The 19,802-nt window shown below is 44.3% G+C and overlaps 1 protein-coding gene across 1 annotated transcript in view; it reads left to right on the forward strand.

Annotated features, from left to right (window-relative positions):
• The first annotated feature begins 895 nt into the window (after positions 1-895).
• Positions 896-19,802, forward strand: part of jade2 (jade family PHD finger 2) — a 162,369-nt gene continuing 143,462 nt past the window's right edge. The window contains exon 1 of the mRNA XM_062405859.1: positions 896-1,842. The gene's annotated coding sequence lies outside the window, so the exon portion shown is untranslated. The remainder of the gene's footprint in view (positions 1,843-19,802) is intronic.

The following is a 19,802-nucleotide window of genomic DNA, read 5'->3' on the forward strand; positions in this document are numbered from 1 at the left end:
GAACCCAGATCTGGATAAGGGAGCAGATCCAGGAATGTTCCTTCACTTCGTTTAACATTGCAAAATCAATTTCTCAGAGGATGATTCACGCATGTTGAGGAAATAAATCACTCATGTTTAGGGGACTCAAACCTACGACTGATTCAAATAATCAGGATCTAGCGAATTTAAATGAGATTTTATAAAGGGACCGTTCGGCCTCTTTGTAAGTGTGTTTGTCAGTTTGTAAGTAGTAAGGTTTTTTTTTCTTGTATATTTAGATTTACATTTTTTGTCTGAAATTGGGATTAAATTACAGTTTAGAAACCTTTCTGCAAAATGATTTATTCTGCCTTGTACATGAGTCCTCCATATTTAAAAACAAGTCTTGATTTTTTTTTGGAAAACGTGCCCATGAAGATAAACTTTACAACTTTGTACTTAACTCCAGGTTTGTTTCTATTTTGATAATATATATAAATAAACAAATGTAGGCCTATATCTTTAAAAAATGAGAGTAACAATGAGAGTGCTTGAGCAATGTTAAAACCATATTCAATGACTTAAGGAAGGACCTAGATTGTACCTTAATGAATTGTGCATGGTGATGGACACATACGTGACCCCTTCTTGGCCTCTGATCCCAGATCCGCCACCGCAGGCTCTACCTATCTCGCTAAGATTTTAAATGCAGGACTTTACTTGTATTGTTCTACTTTTTTAAAGTATGAAATCAGTATATTAACTTCAATAAAGCATCGGAATACTTCAGTGCCACAGACGGCTCCCGAGTCGATGAGCAGCGGCAGGTGGAGGGTCAGTCCCCCCGCTCTCCTCTCCGAGGCGCAGTCCTCTCAGTTGTCAGAGGAGGAAGTGCAGCCTGCGGTGAGCACAGAATTGAAAGTACGCCATAAATATGGCGCCAAAAGAGTTTTCAAGCTGATGGTAAAAAGCGGAATATTCTTGGACTCTCTCCGCGGTGACCGGTTCTTTTTTCTCCCTCGTCTTCCTCGGGGAGGGAGGAGACAGGAGAGGCTCGGGAGCCGGCTGTGCGTGGAGCGCCGGTGCGGAGCGGAGTGCACGTCCAGCGGGCACAGCGAGTGAGGAGGAGCGGGAGCGGGGCTCGGGGCCGGAGAGGAGGAGGAGAGACAGCGCTGGTTTATTTTAGAAGGAGGGGACGCTGAGAAAACTGCGCTCCTCTTTCCTGACTCATCGCTTGGAAATATAACATCCCCTTCTTTTTTGGATTCTTATTTGCCTCTTCCTCCTCCTCCTCCTCGCCTCTCCTCTTCGTCCCCTCCTCCTCTTTCTCCTCCTCCTCCAGTACCTCTGGCACTGAGGAGGAAAACACAGGCGGATTTTGACACCACGTTTGGGGCTGCTTTTTTTTTTGTGTGCAAAATGCGACATGCTGCCCTGTGAGCTCCGTGTTGTGCGCACATCGCCGTGAACAGCGGCGGCACCGGCTCCGGGCTTGTTGTGGACTCGCAGGAAAAGGCTGCAAGTTAGTCCGGCTGACACTTGAGTTTTTTAGGGGGGGTGGAGGATTTTATTTCGGATTTCCGCGCTGGGCTGACGCGCTGTCAACACGCACCGTGCAGGGAGCGAGGGGGAAGGCGACGGGAGGGGGACGGTCCTGTCACCCCCACCGGCGTGGATCTAGAGTGCGGGGCTGAAAAGCCGCTAGCAGCCTGCCAGGGGGCACCGAGTGGGCAAAGTGAACTAGTGCTACAACACCCCCCCCCCCCCCCCTCCGCCGTGCCACTACATGTGCCTGGCTCCGGCTCCCGATGAGCTCCTAATCCGTGGGTATCGGCCGAGGACTGAGGACCGTCTCTGCACCCGGAGCTGACTGCGATCAAGGTAAAAAACAAACACCACGACACCAGCACGGCAGGGTCTGAAAGTGGGAGTGTTGCAGGGGCACACAAGTCCCAGTGTGCTGTCTCCTGCTAGCGCTACATCAGGGCTACACCAGAGCTAGGCTAGCAGCAGCCTGGCACGCACTTTTTTTGCAGCGGGCTTGTCAGTCACTGTGAGCGGCTGCGGGGCTCCGGCCCCGGCGGCCTGGGGGGGGGGGGGGGACGCTTGGACGCACTGTGAATGTGTTGCGTTTGTGTGTGTTGCAACGAAGAAAATGACAACACATGCGCACGCAACCGCACTCTCCATGACTTCAGTAGATATTTCATAGACTTACATAAAGAACCTCTAACCTTAACCATGACCAATTACACCATAACTTAAACCTGACACATGTCTTCACCTTACAATGTAATGATTCACATGATGGGGACCTGATGTTTGTCCCCAGCGTGTGACTGTGAAGATATGTTGGTTCTCACATCATGAGTAATACCTGGACCACACACACACACACACACACACACACACACACACACACACACACACACACACACACACACACAGGTTTTCACACCTATCCTGTGCATTGGACTCATGGCCTTAACCAAGGCCAAGTGTTGCCCCCTTGAGACCAGGCTTTGGACCCCATGAGGTCTCCTGGTCCTGACAAGGTCAGTGTTTATGCACGAGAAGACCCTAAAGTTGCTGCAAAAACGAAACAAAAAAGTACACATACATGCACACATGCACATGAAGTTGCGTGTAGAGCAGCAGGTCTGGGTGCAGGGTGGCAGCGGTGGCACCAACCGTTCGCTGTCCCTGGATGATTTGCTGCTTCCTTCACTTCCCTTCAGTAAAATAGTGAGAGAGGGTGGCTGAGGGGGTGAGCGAACTGGGGGGGGGGGGTGTAGGGGAGCAGCAGTGCTTTTAGGAAGGCTGAGCACGCAACCACACACATACACACATCAAGGAATTAGAGCAACTCCTCACTGCCTCCTTCACCACCCTCCTCCTCCTCCTCCCTCCTCCTCCCGCTGCTGCATCGTGCTGTGCAGATCGAGCTGGTTTCAGGAGGGGGAGCGAGAGAGGAGGGGGGAGTGGCTGTTGTTTACCTCATCTAAGCCACAGCGCTATCTGTATCCCTGGGTTAGGGTTGGATGAGTGTGGCTGTCTCATCCATCCCTGGAAGAAAAAAAACCCACAACAACAACAGCACACAGCCTTAACATGAGGATGCAGGTGCTGATGGTGAGAGTCCGATGTGAGCAGGAATAATGGGGTGTAAGTGGTGCATTAGATGAATTGTATCCATCCACTCCTCACAATTGCCCGGAGAACCTCTAAAAAATCTTATTCCTGCTTATTAGTGCTGGTCTTTAATGGGAGAGAGATCTTTTTTTAATAATCATTTCTTCCGAGAGCACGTGTGAGACTGAACTGGCTCCAGTCTTGAATCAATTAAAGCTGGAATCATCTGGGGGCTTGTTAAACGTTCCCGCTCGCGACAGCACACCCTCCGCTCTTACCACCAACACACACACATATACAAATGCACACACACACACACACCATCTCCGTTGACATGTGCACTACAACCAGCAACTCTCAGCGTGCTTCTTACTCACTATAAACACATACTCAAGTACAGATGCATGCACCATGCTCCTCAAACTCTCTCCCGCAAACTAGCTCCTGCACACACACACACACACACACACACACACACACACACACGCGCACACAACATACTTGCACACACAGCCCTCCTCCCGCTGGGTATGAAACCGGAGATGAGTCATGGTGTGTGGGGGCATAACAACTCTGCCTCCCTCCCTCTATCCCCACTCCCCGTCTTTCATATCTTTCCTGATGCAGGGCTATCTTATTTTCACTCATTCTCATTATCTTTCTCTCACTCTCTCTTTCCCTCTCTTTCTTTCTTTCTCCCCCCCCCCCCTTCCTCCTCTCTCACCCAGAGACAGGGGTTGTTTACAAGGTGAGCGAACAGGGATGGGAGCTGTTTTCATTTAGCATCTGTTCTTTTCTCATCACAGCCCTCCAGCCACTCATCCACGTTTCAGTCCCTCTTTCCTCATCCATCCCTTCACCTCTTCATCTTTTTTTTCCTTTCTTTCCCCAACCCTTAATCAGTCAATCCATCTCTCCATCCATCACCTCTTCATCAAGAATTTCCTGTGCTTTCTCTTCATCTGAATGAACAACCACGAAGAATGAGTGTGTGTGTATGTCCATCTGTATCAACTCTCCGTGTACAGTACGTCATATGAAACTCAAGCATGCAGACCCTCCAAGCCTCTCATGTGTACATACGCACACGTGTGTTTGTGGGCGGGGGTGTAGTATAGCGTGTGTGTGTATATGTGTCTGCTGCGTTAAGCGCTAAGCTCTGATTGGATGGAAAAGGGGGTAAGGACCCCCACGTGGTGCGTTGTATCGCATTAGCAACTACGTAGTGAGGAGGAGGAGGGGTGTTCATGAATGGTTCATTGACGTCACATAAACAGTAACCTCAATCTTTCTATCTCACACACACACACACACACACACACATTGCCAAAAAAGGCTGCAGGGCAAATGTGTGTGTGTGTGTGATTCAGAAATACATGTCAGATAAGAAGGATAGGAACCAACTGAGCTGAGGGATTTGTGTGTGTGTGTGTGTGTGTGTGTGTGTGTGTGTGTGTGTAGCTCCCTGCAGGCGTGTTGGCTAGCTGTCACGTCACTAACTCTCTGATGTGCTCTGCTCTGCGTACTAACTTACTAACCAGCATGCCTGCCACAAGGGTATAACTGCTGGCTGACCACTATCTGCATGTGTGTGTGTTCACGAGTGTGTGTGTGTGTGTGTTTGTTTGTGTGTGTGTGTGTGTGTGAGTGTGTTCTTGCTGGTGTGTAGCTCTATCATCCTTTGATTGCTTTGATTTCAGGTGTTAATAAGCTGTTATTAAATTCTAGAGTTGGTCTAATGATTGATTGAGTTGGTCTAAAGATGTTGAACAGACAAAATAAAAATAAATCTAATGAAATGTTTCACATATTTATTTATCTTTGATACAGATCATTACAGTAACTTCACAGTTGCAGCTGCTGTCACAGTCACTTTAATAGAACAGATATTCAAATATAAATTCAGATTTCATTGCTGTCAAAAATTTTTTTGCAGGAAGGCTTTAAACATTGATACACCTCTCGATGATTGTGATACGTGACATATTCATAAATTTGTAAATTTTGCAACTTGAAACCATGCAGTGCATTAAAAAGCTGCATGCATGTTTTCATGCATTAGCACTTTTGTGTTGTGACTACCCTTGCTCTCGGTAGATGACCCCTCTGTGGCCCAGAGCCTCATTAGTGGGTTCTTAAGTGTGTGTATATGTTTGTGTGTGATGACGTCAGATTTCAAGGACGGGTAAGGTGGGGGTGTTATAATTTGATTTCCTGTTCCACTGTGCCTCAGCGTCGTTAGTTAAGGATAATTGTTCAGTCTCTCTGCCGGCACAAAGCACAGGTCAGGAAGGAAATCGCTAACATATTTCACATTCAGGTTTTTTCTAACAGGACTAATAGGAACGTGCCTCATTGCTCAGGTTGCTCTCCTGACTGAAAAAGACCAGTGAACGTTGTGGAGCAGCAGATCAAATTAATGATCCTGTTTTTGTCAGAGTTCACACTGTGAAGTCAATGTTACCACATGTTTGACAGTGATATCATTAGAGCGAGTTATGTTTAAATGTTTTTATTTCCCCTCAGTAAACGAGGCAGTGATGCTGCAGTAGGACTGTTCATATTAGTTATAAATTATATATCTGCAAATGTATATTAATTGAGCACAATTCCAAACATATTCCGGTTTCTGCCACAGTTTGAGCATTTTCTGAATATATTACTTTTTCCCCCATATATAGACCAAAAGAAAACAGAGTTGACAGATCATTCATATTGCAATTTGTTTTGTGTGTGTGGACTGAAACCAGCTTTGGTAATAGCAAACTGGATGATGTTGTCATGAAATACCACAGGGTCCATGTTTATTGACTTCACTTCTAAGGAGGTTATATGTTTGAATTTCATTTTGTACTTATATAAATAAAACTGCAGCAAATAGTTGATTTGAATCATTTGTCAGACAAACAACCGATCAACTATTTTCACAGTTGATGGTTGCTGTACTTAGCCTCACTGTCGCTCCCTTCAATTCAAGTTCTCAGCCAATGTCATCATGATGAATTTAATTGGTCACGTATGTTGTTATGCATGTACTGTATGTCTCATCTGGTTCTATAGGGAGATGCATGCCTTCTGTGCCTTCTTGCTAACTCCCACTTCTCTTTCGGGGGAAAAAGTAAAAAGTGTGTAGGCTGTAAGTGATGGACAAGCTGACAGATGCTGCCTGAGCTCCTGATGGGAAGAGTTTCAGGACTGTGTGTGTTTGTGGGGAGAGAGGGAGAGAGGGAGAGAGGGAGAGAGGGAGAGAAGAAGCGAGTAAACAACAGACTGACACAGTATGTCAGACCTTCCTCTGCTGTTTGGACACCTGCTGATTCACTGTTACATCTTTGAACATTTGTTTGTGCTTAATTTATGTTGAAATCATGAAACATATTTAAGTATATAAAATAAATCAGGAGAGCAGATTTTCTGTGAGATAGGCTGGGGACTACATGTTTTTTATTTTTCATATATGTTGAAAGTAGCCGAGATTTAGGACCCTGGTATTTGAAATGACTTTGAAATGAAGTTGTCATACAGATACAGATTTGAAAAGGATTGTTGGCATAGAAAAGAGGAGGAAGAAAGAGGGTGATGAAGTGCAGAGGAGAGGTCGTTGATGAGATATGCAGAGGGAGTGGGTGAAAGGTTACAAATGAGAAACAAGGAAGGTGAAGCCAGCAGGAACAGGAAAGAGGTAGGGAGGGAGACGAGGAGATGTAGGGAGGGGAGGATGCAAGACGACAGGACGGATGGAGGAGGGGACGTGCAGGTATATAAAACAGGGAGGTGATATATTGGGGGTCACTGCGAGTGAAGGACTGAGTGCTCATCCTCCATCTCTCCGACCTTTTTCCATCCCTCCTTCACTCCCTTCCAGGAGCTAATGAACTCCTGATGGCAGTGTGAATGGGAGCAATGGATCAATCCTCCATCCCTCCCTCTGTTCCTCTCTCTCTCTCTCCCTCTCTCCCTCCTCCCACCTGTCCTCCCCCTTTGCACTCTCTCCTCCCGGGTTTCTGGCAGGGGCCCCAGCCTCGCTGGCTGCGACCCACCTCCTCTGTTGTTTGTCAGCAGATTTCAGGAGAATGAGCTGGAGGCTTAGTTAGAAGATAATTTGGACCTCAGCCTCTTCCTTCAGTTTTTTTTCTTCTTTTTCTTCTTTTTCCTCATCTCTTCTTTCCTTCCTTCTGTCTCTCTCGCTCAGTCCTCTGCTCCCTCACTCCTGCTCCCATAATGCAGCAGCGGGAGCAGTGACAGCATCAATAAATATTGTGTTAATGTTCTGGTGGCTGGAGCCAGTGAGGTGATAAAGGAAATCGATTTGATTTCTGTGGCTCGTTTGTTTAGCCTGACGCCTCTGTGGTTAAAGTGCATACGTAGGTTTGCATTTTGTTTCTACCATAACACCTTTTATATTTTTCTCTCTGACCCTTTGCCATCGGACCATTTCTGAAGGCATATGTGCCAATGGGCCATCATCCGAAGGCAGGACTCAAAGCCCTGAAAGTTTTATTTTCAGGACAGTGTACAGGCTGGGATAGAACTGAACCTGCTGCGGCCACTATGGTCTCTGGTTCGACTAAAAAAAAAAAAAAAAAAGACGAACCTGGTTTGATCTGTCCAAAAATCCAAGAGGATTCTCCCTACCCTGTCTAGTGCCCCTGAGCAAGGCACCTTGCTCCCCCAACATCTGCTCCCCGTGCGCGGTACATGGTCGCTCACTGCTCTGTGTGTCCTGCACCAGATGGGTCAAAAGCAGAGGTTAACTTTCCCTTCCATTGCATGAGTGTGCCTTTGCATGTCTGTGCATGTGTTTGGGACAAATAAATGTATCTTAATCTTAATCTTAATCTAGGGTGCCCATTTTCTGTTCATTTTACTAATGGGGCAGGCAGGAAGTGTTCCAGTTCCAGAACATTTTCAGAGCAACTGACTCCTGTCTGAAAGCAACTATGTGAGGGACTAGATACCCCAGTTCTGCCTTAGAGCTGTTTATATAAAAAAAGTTCAAACCCAGCAAACTTTTTCACCTCTGCACACCTGGCCAGTCGCTGTGGGAAGTCAATCTGTTTGTCTGGATTCAAAAGCTACAGAAGAAATCCTTTGCTATATTAAACGTGGCCGCCCCAGTTCCGACTTTCCATCCTTTTGCTGCTTTTATCCTCTCTTTATGTTTTTCACTTTCCCTTAAGGACCAGGCTAGGCTGTTGGCATTGTTAGCTTTTCTCATTTAAACCACACTACTGCAGTGAGCAGGGAGAATCGATTTAGTTCTCTATACCTGTGTTATTTTACTTCACTTCACTTCGGGAAGCTTCGGTCCCCTGAGCAAACAGCAGGAAATGTATTCACTTTACAGAGACAATCGTCCTCCATATTTGATGTGAGGCGCAAACTTCCTTCCATCCAGGAGATCCCCGTGGAGAGTTCAGTGTCAGGGGCGGGGGACCACCACAGGGGAGAGTTCTGATGGGCATGGTGATATCAGCCTCCGAGTGTGACTCATGACTCACTTAAGTGGCTTTGAGTCTTTCAGTTGTGTGCGTGTGCGCGATCGTGTGCGTGTGTGCGATCGTGTGTGCGTGCGTTTGTTTTGACAAAAGCCACGTCCGCAATTGGAACAAGCTTGTTTTAGGTTAGTGGTTAATTTTGGTTTAGTTTAGGGTTAGGCAGGCACGGTCCCCCAAAGATGACGTGTGTGTTTGTTTGTTACTATATGTGTGAGTCACTGATTGAGGTTGTGAGCACATCATTAGGTTGTTGGCTGAGAAGTTGAGCACGTCGGTGTGCTGTGGTTTTTGTCTGTAGACTTTTTTTTTTTTATACAGATTTTTGTGATTATCTGCCGTTTCTTTGCAGCTGTGTGACTCAATCAATTCCCTAACGGTGTTCAGCTTCATCCCGCTTTCCTTGGTCCTCAAGCATCCAAAAACTGGAGTGCAATTATCGCACTCCTGGGGGGGATCTCATGAGTAATTACAGGTCATCCTAAGCGGGACATGAATGGGTGTGAAGCAAATTTCATGATAGTCCATCCAGTATTATGTTTGCCAAGGATGTTTTCAGCCCTCTACGTTTTTTGTAGATTACCCAAAATCTAGGGAACAGATTTCCACAAAACTTGCTGGAAGAATGGGACATGGGCGGGGAAGGAAACCCATGAAAGGCCTTGATTCAGACAAAGGGGGAACTCTCTCTTTTGCCCAGCTTCTCCCCAGAGGAGCCAGGAATCCCTTTCTCTAACACTGCATGATAGGGCATTTTTTACCAATTTCCCAGGGGATAATGCATGGATCTTGATGATGACAAATAGGGCTAGAAACCTGCAACATCCACTAACCTGTACCAGCGGTAACACAAAGTGGCCTGAGCCATACGACTTAATTTAAGGGGAACGTTTAGTCTTGGGGGTCGTTTGTGCTCTACTGAGTGCCATTCTAGAAAAAACAATAAAGTCTAAGTGTTGAAGGTACTAGAGAAACACTCAAAGGATCACCTGTGTCAGTGGCTTTATCCTCTGAGAAATCTGAGTGACTGTATTTTATGGAAGTTTTTCAATAGGTTCATCATGCTGACCCACATTTTTTGCATCATAGTGTCAGGTAAATGAGTGATGGGGAATTTTTCTTGTGGACACCCCATGAAAATGTGCTCTCAAAGCACGTGGCTTCATACAGATGACAAACCGCAAATATCAGTTCTTCCTTTTGAAATGTTGAGCTGCGAATGATGGATTATTGCCTATTTGATCCACACATAGAGCAGGAGAAGTGTGTGTGTGTGTGTGTGTGTGTGTGTGTTTGTGTGTGTTTGTGTGTGTACACACACAACAGCCCAACAAGCTTTCATGTTGGGCTGTTGAGTATGTTGCTGTCGTCTTTCTTGCACACCTGTTAGCACGGGATGTTTGATGCATGTGATGTGTGTCAAATGTGTTTTTCTCTTTTTCTTCATTGCAAAGGCATTCATGTTCTGTACTGTGTGTGTGTGTGTTAGATGTTAAATACTAAATACTTGATACCCAACATTACAGATTGGTACACACACAAATTCAAATATGCTCCCACACACCCTGACATTTGATTCTTTCAGGTCATTCACAAAAGTTTCCCTATTTCTCTGTTTCTCTCTCTCTCTGCTCTCCTTCTGTCTCTGTCTTTTCTCTCCCTGGACTTTCAACCTTAATTTATGAATCTTCTCTTCTTTTCTTTGGAGCTCTTTCTCTCTCGACCTGTCGAACTTGTCGGTGGGAACCTCTCTCTTTTGCCCAGCTTCTCTCTAGTGACTGGCCAAGAATAGCTGAGTGAGAGAGAGAATTGGGGAAGAAAAGTGAATGAAAGGGAGTGAAAATAGACCTGGACTTGTGTGTCTCAGTGATGAATTCTAGTTGTTTGTGTCTTTCATGTATACACACACACACACACACACACACACACACACACACACACACATACACACACACACACCTGTCTGTCCCCTATTATCTTGCCTGTCGTTTTTTCACCAATAAGAAGAGGAGAATTTTGTCTGTGGGGGTTGACAACAAACAGGGCAAGAGGGAGGAAGGTGATGACAGGGAAACTGGAGGAGTGGTTGTGAAACTATGATGGATGGCTGACCAGAATATGTGGAGAGAATCAGTGACTATAAGAGAACTAGGGTGAGAAAGAGATGACGAGAAAAGTTTAGAGGAGAAAGGAGGGAAGCAAATTAAAAAAAGTGCTGAAGGGAAGCAGCTCTCTATATTTTTCTGTTTTGGTTATTGCCAAAGGCTTTTTTTACTTTTTGTTCCCCAGGCAGTCAGGTCAAAACTCTCACACTCACACAGACACACAACTAGCTGCATAAGCACACCAATATACAAACCTCTATCCTAGAAACACACACACAAACACGCACACACGCCACAGAGAGATGACTTGTTATGAAGCAATTTATATGCAAGGATTCTTTATCAAACTGACTGACCTCTGGGTCCTCAAGGCGCTCTAAGCACCGGCCAGTTGTGTGTGTGTGTGTGTGTGTGTGTGTGTGTGTGTGTGTGTGTGTGTGTGTGTGTGTGTGTGTGTGTGTGTGTGTGTGTGTGTGTGTGTGTGTGTGTGTGTGTGTGTGTGTGTGTGTGTGTGTGTGTGTGTGTGTGTGTGTGTGTGTGTGTGTGTGTGGCTAACGGCTTCACTTCCTTAGATTCTTGTTGATGCTTGTGTCATTTCTGTCTGTGTGTGTTTGTGTGTGTGTAGGCAGGCATTATAGCTATAGAGCACGTCCATCATATGCATTATTGATATCCATCTTATACGCTTGTTGAGCTTTATACATAAAAGTATATTATGTGTGTGTGTATGTGTTTGTCCAGCTCCAGCAGTTACTTGATGTCTGTTTATTGTTGATGGATCTGTCTGCCTCTCCTGACAGCCAGACTGCCTACTCATCTCAGGAGAGCTGTGTGTGTGTGTGTACTTATGTTTGTGGGGTCATATTTTGGCTGGCTCGCACAACTTCAAAAGGCTGTTTGATGGTTAAGGTTATAGGGTAAGGGGGCTAGGGTATGCATTATGTCAATGAGTGTCCTCACCACCATCGAAAGAACAGTGTGTGTAATGTGCAACCGTGTGTGTCTGTGTGTGTCTGTGTGTACCTTTTGCTCACTGGGCTTCTGCCGCTACAGTCTGTTAATAATAGATCTCATGGCAACCATTGTTGTGTGCTGACCTTAAGTGCTGCAAAGTGCTGAGAAAAGACACCGACCCACATCAGTGTTTCTGCTCAAGTGAATGCACTGTCATCCACAGGGCCTACAGCGGGGCGGAGAGACAGACAGGCAGACAAGCAGAGGGATGACATACTTGCAGACAGACAAACAGATGGCAGGCAAATGGGTAGACGGGCAGAAAGGCAAAGAGTCAAGCAGTCAGACAGACAGAAAGACAGATGGCCACATTATAGGCAGACAGACGGGCAGACAGAGTGAGAGATGGGACGCAGCCAATCAGACGGATCTGGAGTGGTCTTTCGTTCAGAATAAAACTGATTAACATGTTCACACGTACAAAAGGAAAAAATTTCACATCACAGTTGGTCTCGACCTTACTATATAAAGTGCCTTGAGATGATGCTTGCTGCAATACACAAATCAATTTGAATTGAGTTGAAACTATTAGCTGTTTAATCGATTTCTGCTTTATTAACTATTAGCCTGCTATTAAACTCTGAATTGCTCATTAATTGATGGTTGTTCATTGATGGACAAACATTTTTTAGTTTGAGCCTCTTTGATGTGTATTTTACGATATTTCAGCTTTATATCAATGGATTCTGTTTTTTTTTATGGCTGCACAATTTATTGATGAAATTATGAAAGATTGAAACAAGCAAATCCATTATTGTCGGGCAGTGCTTTACCTGGAATCCTTGTCTTAACATCTGTATTGTCTCTTCGGCAGATGGTTTGTTCCGAATAAATATCACAAGAAATGGCATAACCTGCGATGAGATGAAACAAATGAAGAGAGTAGAAATTAAAGGATGGCACATGTTCAATGATAGGTATGATCTGACAGAAGTGCAGTACTTTTTTTACTTTTGAAACACCTCCATTCTTGTGATGTACAACAAACACTGCTTTCATCTGCAGTGGGATCTGTTGTCTTCATGACACTGGAGCTGAGATGGTAAACCTTGACATGACAGCTCTCGACAGGGAAGCCCCCTCCAAGTAAAAGGGAGTGAAAATATAGATCATAGACAAATCTAAACGAAGTAGTTAAAGTACATTTCAAATGATTTTTACCTAATAATTGTTTGATGCTGTTAATTTTCATAATTGACTGCTTGGATTGGCGGGACCTCGATAACACAGGTTAGTGTCACTGGTTTACATGTTACTCCTTTAACTTTGTTTACTCTTTCTCTTTGACTTAGTCCACCATTTTGTTTTTGCTGAATGATATGATAAAGCGATTAACTGGTGCGGATTCCCTCAGTTTTGACTCACATGTCAACCTAAAACAAAGAATTGCTGGAGAGTTGGGAACAAGCTGTTACGATCATACTGGTATGAGTATGAGCACACCCTGAAACAGTCATGCACCAAGTAGACACCATTCGGAACGACTGCTCTCTTTTTTCCTCCGTCATGGAAACTGGGTTCCCGTGCTGGAGCTTACCCTACTTTAGTAGGCTTGTGGATCCTGTGAACTGTTAGAGGTTCAGTGTGTTAGATTTAGGTGGAAGGTATCTACTGGCAGAAATTGAATATAAAATAATCATAGTGATGTTTTCTCTAGTGTTTAACTAGAGAAAAGTAATTTTTTTCTTGATCCTAGAATGGCTCCTTTATATTTAAATACTTTATATTTGAAATTGTACAGATCCTCTCTACGAAGGTCGCCATGTTTCTTACACTGAAAAACCAAACAACTTTTGAGTTTTGATGACAACTAAAGGCCTCCCACAGGTTCATCTTCATGTTTGGAAGGGGAGGGTTAGGGAAGGGGTATTCAGCTGCAACATGCAACTTCTCCACAAGATGTCACTGAATTCTACACACTGAACCTTTAAAGCAGGGGTGTCCAAACTATGGCCTGCGGGCCAACTGCGGCCCACCATCCATCCGCGTCAATGTCTTAAAATATTATATAAAAAAAAATATATACTTTTTAAAAAATTTTTTGAAACTAACAATTTAGTAGCACTTAAATGGCACTTACTTATAGCACTTTGTTTTGCTTAATTTTTGAAGAAATTTTACTTCTTGATTCTTGTTGTTCTGGGTTTGTACCCTCGGGGTTGATGCACTTAAGGCATGCTTCTACGTTTTCAGAGACATGCAAGAAGGGGTATGCTCAAGAGCCCCTTGCGTGCCCCTTGCGTGCAAGGCTGTGATTGGTACGCTAACTACATCCCTTCCGGAGTCACATTTGCTCCAGGGCAGGGGGGCGTGGCGGCGTGAGTCCTTCGTATTTTTTTCTGCATGTGGCCCTCGGGACAAAGAGTTTGGACACCCCTGCTTTAAAGTATCCAACACATGACTTCTGTCCCACCTGCGGTTTGGAGTCCAGATACAGCTGTTCTCTCAGGCCGGACCTGCTGCACATTTCAGTGAACAGTTCCCTTTTAAATGCTCAGTCACACACAGTGTTCTCGACAGTGTCATAGTCAGCCAATTAATTAGCTCCCCAGGCGACTTGGCTTTCCCAGCATGCATTACGCACCCTGCTCGCTGTTTGTCTTATTGTAAATGTTTTGTGCTGACAGTAAACTATCCTCCGAAAATAGTGTGGCTTACACCGGCATGAAAATGAGAGCTGGGGATGGCTGTTGGAACCTGAGGCAGCTTTTGTAGTCATAGCCAGGTTTGAATTTCAGTTTCGGGAGTTTTCGATATTTATGCTTTTAAACACTTTTGTACCATTGACCGGCATGTCACAGAAAACCTGCTGTATTGGATGTTTATGGTCAATTTCTGTAATTTGAAGTGACGATAGTGGCATGCACAAGACTTAGGAGTTGAGTTTAAAGAAAGTTTATTTTAACACCGAGAAGAATTATGTTCTCGGCTCATATTTACATTTGAACCGTCATAAACTTTTAAAAATCCATCACCCAGACATGCTGTTGGCCATTTCAGCTCTTGTTTGTGTGTTTGTGTGTGCGTGTGTGTGTGTGTGTTTGTGTGTTTATGTTCTCTGCCGCTGGCATTAACATCTGTCACGGACCTCACATTGACAGCTCAGTTATTCAGGATGTGAGGGCGCATTTGAGACGTGTGGTCACTCGAGGTCTATGTGAAGACAAGTTCTAATGGTAGGTGTGAACTGGTGGATTTAAAGTTGTAACAGTATTATTTTCACCTTCACAAAACAAATTCCGATATCTGGACTTTGCATATCCACAGACACTGATACCAGTGCATTTTAGAAAAACAAACTACCATTGTGTGGCCTGGCTCAGGTCCCTCTTCAAATGCTTTATGACATTGCCGGTTTTGTAATTGGCAATGCTAGAGCCATCCCTTGAATCTGAGGTTTTGCATACAGCACAGGTCACCATTCAGATTGTGGGACTTTCCAGCATGAATATTTGTTGAAATTTTAGCTCTACCTTGCCAACACTTCACAGATATCACATTTTCTTCACCAGAAAAAAACTGTACTTGTCAGTTTTAGAATGGCCAAGATAAAGTGATCTCCCGGAAAGTAAAATTGCAGTTTTATCTAGGTGAAACTTAATATATTTAATGACGTAGCATTGGATTGGGACATAGATTTGTTACTTGCCGATGCCTGACTCTGGATTTCTTTTCCTTTCGTTATCCTAAGATCCCCCCCGGGAGTGACCTTTATAAAGATCTTTATACTTGCATTGCAGGTTCCTCTTATTAGATTTCCATGTTAACAAGGAAAAACACATTTTCTTCAACCACTTTCTCCTTGTTTCATTAAGACATAGAGTTCATATTCACACCCATTAGCGTATTATTTAAATTAATGGGCTCATTAGCAAAGCTACTGGGGTTTAATATAGCATGGTGATTACAGCAGGATGTAGGAAGTTAGGGGAGATTCATATTTATGTGCAGTTCACATGTTTTTTTTTCCAATATGTGGTTGTATGTTCTATATTGTATATATGAGCGCGTAGAAATTTATTTTTGTTTGTGTGGAGATGAGACGTGTTCTTTATTTATTTTTAATTTTTTTACAGTTTAACTCATCTTTCTGCCTCTAACTGTTGAGATATCCATTTTTTCTTTTGACTCATGATCTCTGTCTTCTCACCCGTATTGATTTCTAAATCTCTGGTTCATCCTCAGTTCCCTCTGCTCGTTTCTCATATCTTTCCCCCTTCTTTAGCCAGGAGACCTGTAATTTACTGGTCAACAGTGTTCAGCTACAACAACCACATTATTTCATGATACTGTTGTATTTAATTCTGTCTGATAGTATTCTCTCACTCGTACAACATGGTTTCATTGACTTCGACAGCTGGTTGCCTCCAGCTATTTTACAGCTCAGCTCTGACAGAGTGCAGGTGTAGACCGTGATGGTACAGTGTGAGATCATAACGCAACAAAAACCAATAGTGTGATAAGGCAGTCAAATGCAACACAGCAAATAGGTAAGCAGTGAATATGAAGCATTTTTTCAGAAAACTTATGTACGAGATGAAGCATATTGCAACAAGATGCAGTACAAACTTCAGATACTGATATAAAGATAATGAAACATATACTGTCAATAAATTCAATCATGCGGCACCTCATTTCATAAACTCATAGATCTCAGCCCTCTAAATATGCCAGATCTATTTTATTATTTATGATCGGCGACTTCTTCCCTGGAATTGGTGACTATCCTGTGTTGACTCCACAAACTCGCTGGAAAATGGTTGTAAACATTGGAAAGCGTCATCAAGGAACATGACTTTGTTGTAGTAGTTAAGTTTTATACATGTCACTTGATTCTCTTAAAACTCACTGGCCACTGATCATGTTGCCTGGATGCAGACAAAAATAATTCATGGCTGAGCTGGAAAAGTCTCAGAAGTAGCTGACAAAGGCAGGAAGCTTTCATTGCCTTTATGACGTACATCATAGCAGGGTGCCTGGAGAAGTGGAGAAAGTTATCATGTCCAGTCGGGTGTCACGTTTCCATCACTGATGATTGTAGCTGGAGCTGATACATACGCGTAGCTTCTGCAAACTCATCTGACCTGGGAATGAAAGCTGATTGTTCCCTTCTCCACTCAAGGCAAAATCCAGATGTCGGTGGGTGTTAGTTTTTTTTTATCCGGTGTGAAAGGGGCTGTAAGTTGCACTGGGCGACAGCAGAACCTCAGATCCTCAGAACGAGAAATATCTCAATCTGAAGTCCGGGCTCTGGTTCACTGGACTGATTGAGATGGAGTTGTGTGTACTGCATGAGAGATACAGAGAGAGACATACGGTCGACCTGGTAACTAGGGATGTGGATAGAGTGGAAGGATATCAGGTAGAGAGAGGGAATAAGTGAGACAGAGTGATTGAGAAAATGAACTTAGAGACTTTTCTTGGCAGTTGCAGAGCTGTTAGTCTTCCTCAGGCCGTAGGTGATCTGGCTCCACAGAGAGAGGGAGGGGGATTTTTAAGGAGATACAGTGACATTTCCAATTACCGTCAGTTCTTTCACTTTAACCGGCCACTGGTTTCTCCCCTTACACACACTTTCAGAAATGTGGGACTGCAACCAGAGCAATGAGATGGAGAGACTGTCCTGTCGGCTCATAATTACAGGTTCAGGCCCCATGACGACTGCGTGTCACAGAGACACTGAACCCCAGCCAGTAAAAGCTGAAATTGGATGTAATCTATCAGGCAGAGTAGCTTGCATAAAAGTTTCTCTTTTAAATCCAACAGCCTCAAAATATAATAAAAACAGTTATCAGTAATCATTACGGCTACACAAAAAAATGAAATCATTGTGAATTTTCTTTGTGAAAGTTGCTGGTAGATTTTAAGCAGCCCAAATTATCCAGAGCGACTGGTGGTGGTTTCCCAACTCTGGTCAAAGCAGCAAGAAAAGTGGAAGCATTGCAAAAGAAATGGTGCGGCACCGAGAGAAAATCGTTATAATCATTATACTTCAATTTTCCCTCCTGACTAAGTGTACAAACAGCCAAGTATTTTGGCTTCTGCTCGAAAGTAGCGCTTTTAGAATACCGAGGAACAGCTTTACAACCAAAACGCTGAGAGTGGATCCAAACGTGGTGCAGCCAATGCAACCAGAATCAAAATGACTCTCGACTGTTGTCATAAAAACAACAACAAACAAAAACCAAGATTATACAGCAAATCATTGAGGGGCAGGCTGTCATCTAGTGGTAACAATTCTGGAAGCTAGAGAAAAAAAGCCACAATAGAAATGTCCACAATCTTGCAACACAATACAGAACCATTAACCTCAATGCGCTGCCTCCACTGCTGAGAGGGCAGTCTGTACATGTAACACATGTGAATCACCAAAATAGGAGTCGGTGAACTGCAGTAAAAGTTAGACTGGATCATTTAACCTATTCTGACCTTGCAACACTGGCTTCCTGTTGGTTAGTCAGCTGGGGGGGGGGGGGGGGGGGGGGGGGGGTCACCCATGCATGTTGTTTGGTCTGTTTGTGAGTAAGTAGGATTACCCAAAAACTTGGTGGAAGGAGGTGGTATGGGTCAGAGATGAAGAAATGTTGCTGTACTGTGACACACCAACATGTCGTCTGTGACTCTTCAGGAACTGAGAAATACTGCACCTGACAATGCCTGACCGTTGCTCTGGAGCCAGCCGCACAGTGTTCATCTTTTGTCTTGGTCAGGTTTGGCGTTACTCTTCTCTGTTAGCTGTCGTTGTTGATCTGGGTTCTGACCTTTGACATTATCATTGTGTGTGTTACCTTCCAGCCGGGCCCAAGATGCCCTAATAAACCTGCGAAGGAGCTGGGTGAGAACCTTTCCTTGGAATGGCTTGGCACTATTGTGAAGTTCATGCTGTTGTTCCTTCCACCTTCACACAACCGACCACCTGACCAACCAGTAACTCTGTCGTGCTGTCTGTCAGCGACTCCACAGGTTTCCCACCCTCAAGCTCTTTCAGATATTTGATGGCGTTAGTAAGGCAACCTGGAAACACTGTTGCACTAGTCCAGCCATGGAGAAACTAGAGGAGTTTTATTTTTTTATGTCTCACAAACTAAAGCGTTCACTTTTACAACATTTCTGAAGCATTAAAATGCCTCACAGGTCGTGATATATGGCTTCATAAACCTGATTTCAAATAGGAGTGTTTCTTACATCTGATGCAACAAATCTGTTGACGGATGGTGCTTCCCCTCTGTTGAACTAATCATGAGAAATAAACCTTCACAGTTTCAGGCACGGGTATAAATACAGACTATTGTGGGCGACACCTGGGTGGATATTTCCGTTGAACATTTTTGTGCTCAGTCAGTCAGTTGGTTGGATCACACACAAAAGCGTCTTGTGTTTTTGTCGCCTATGATTCTGCCACAAGACTCCTTTTGTTGTTGGAAATGATTCTAACAGACTCATTCATTTGGAAGTTTTTTGCTTTGTTTTCGCATTTTCCTTTGGGTGGTCAGAAATAAGAATGACTGGGCTGCTAAAACAAAAAACTAAAAAACAGCCCTGAGTGTGGTTTAAGTGGGTCGCCTCAGAGTTTAATAGGCGAGGGGAAACCCTGAGACTGATCCAAGCGTGCAGCCTTAAAGTCAGACGGACAGAGATGGAGGAAGTCAATGATGTACTTAACCAATCTCCTCAAAGGACGACGAGGTAGAGCTGGACAGATGAGCGGAGGTGGAGAGATGGAGAGAGAGAAAATCGAGCAAGGCAGAGAGAGTCAATAGTGTACTTAACCTTATTCAACAGACTCCCTGTGTCCCTGTTATTGTAAGACAGGGAGGACTGGATTGGGATAGGACTAAAGAGAGATGAGGGTGTATGATGGTGGTCTGAGGTAGGGCAAAGATGCGCTTGTGTTGTTCTGTCAGCATAAATGTCAGAGTAGTTAACTGTGTGGGGGCAGTGTCGGAGGCCGAGGTGCTGGAAGAGCCCCAGATACGAGGGAATAGCCCAGTTTTACGGCCACATAAATCTTGTTTCCCCACACTGAAGGTTGTAACCCTCCTCCTCTTCTGGTTGTCCTGCCTCAGTGCATCAGTACGCCCAAACCTCCTTTTGA

This window comes from Platichthys flesus, chromosome 15 (assembly GCF_949316205.1).
Source record: "Platichthys flesus chromosome 15, fPlaFle2.1, whole genome shotgun sequence".
Classification (NCBI taxonomy): domain Eukaryota; kingdom Metazoa; phylum Chordata; class Actinopteri; order Pleuronectiformes; family Pleuronectidae; genus Platichthys; species Platichthys flesus.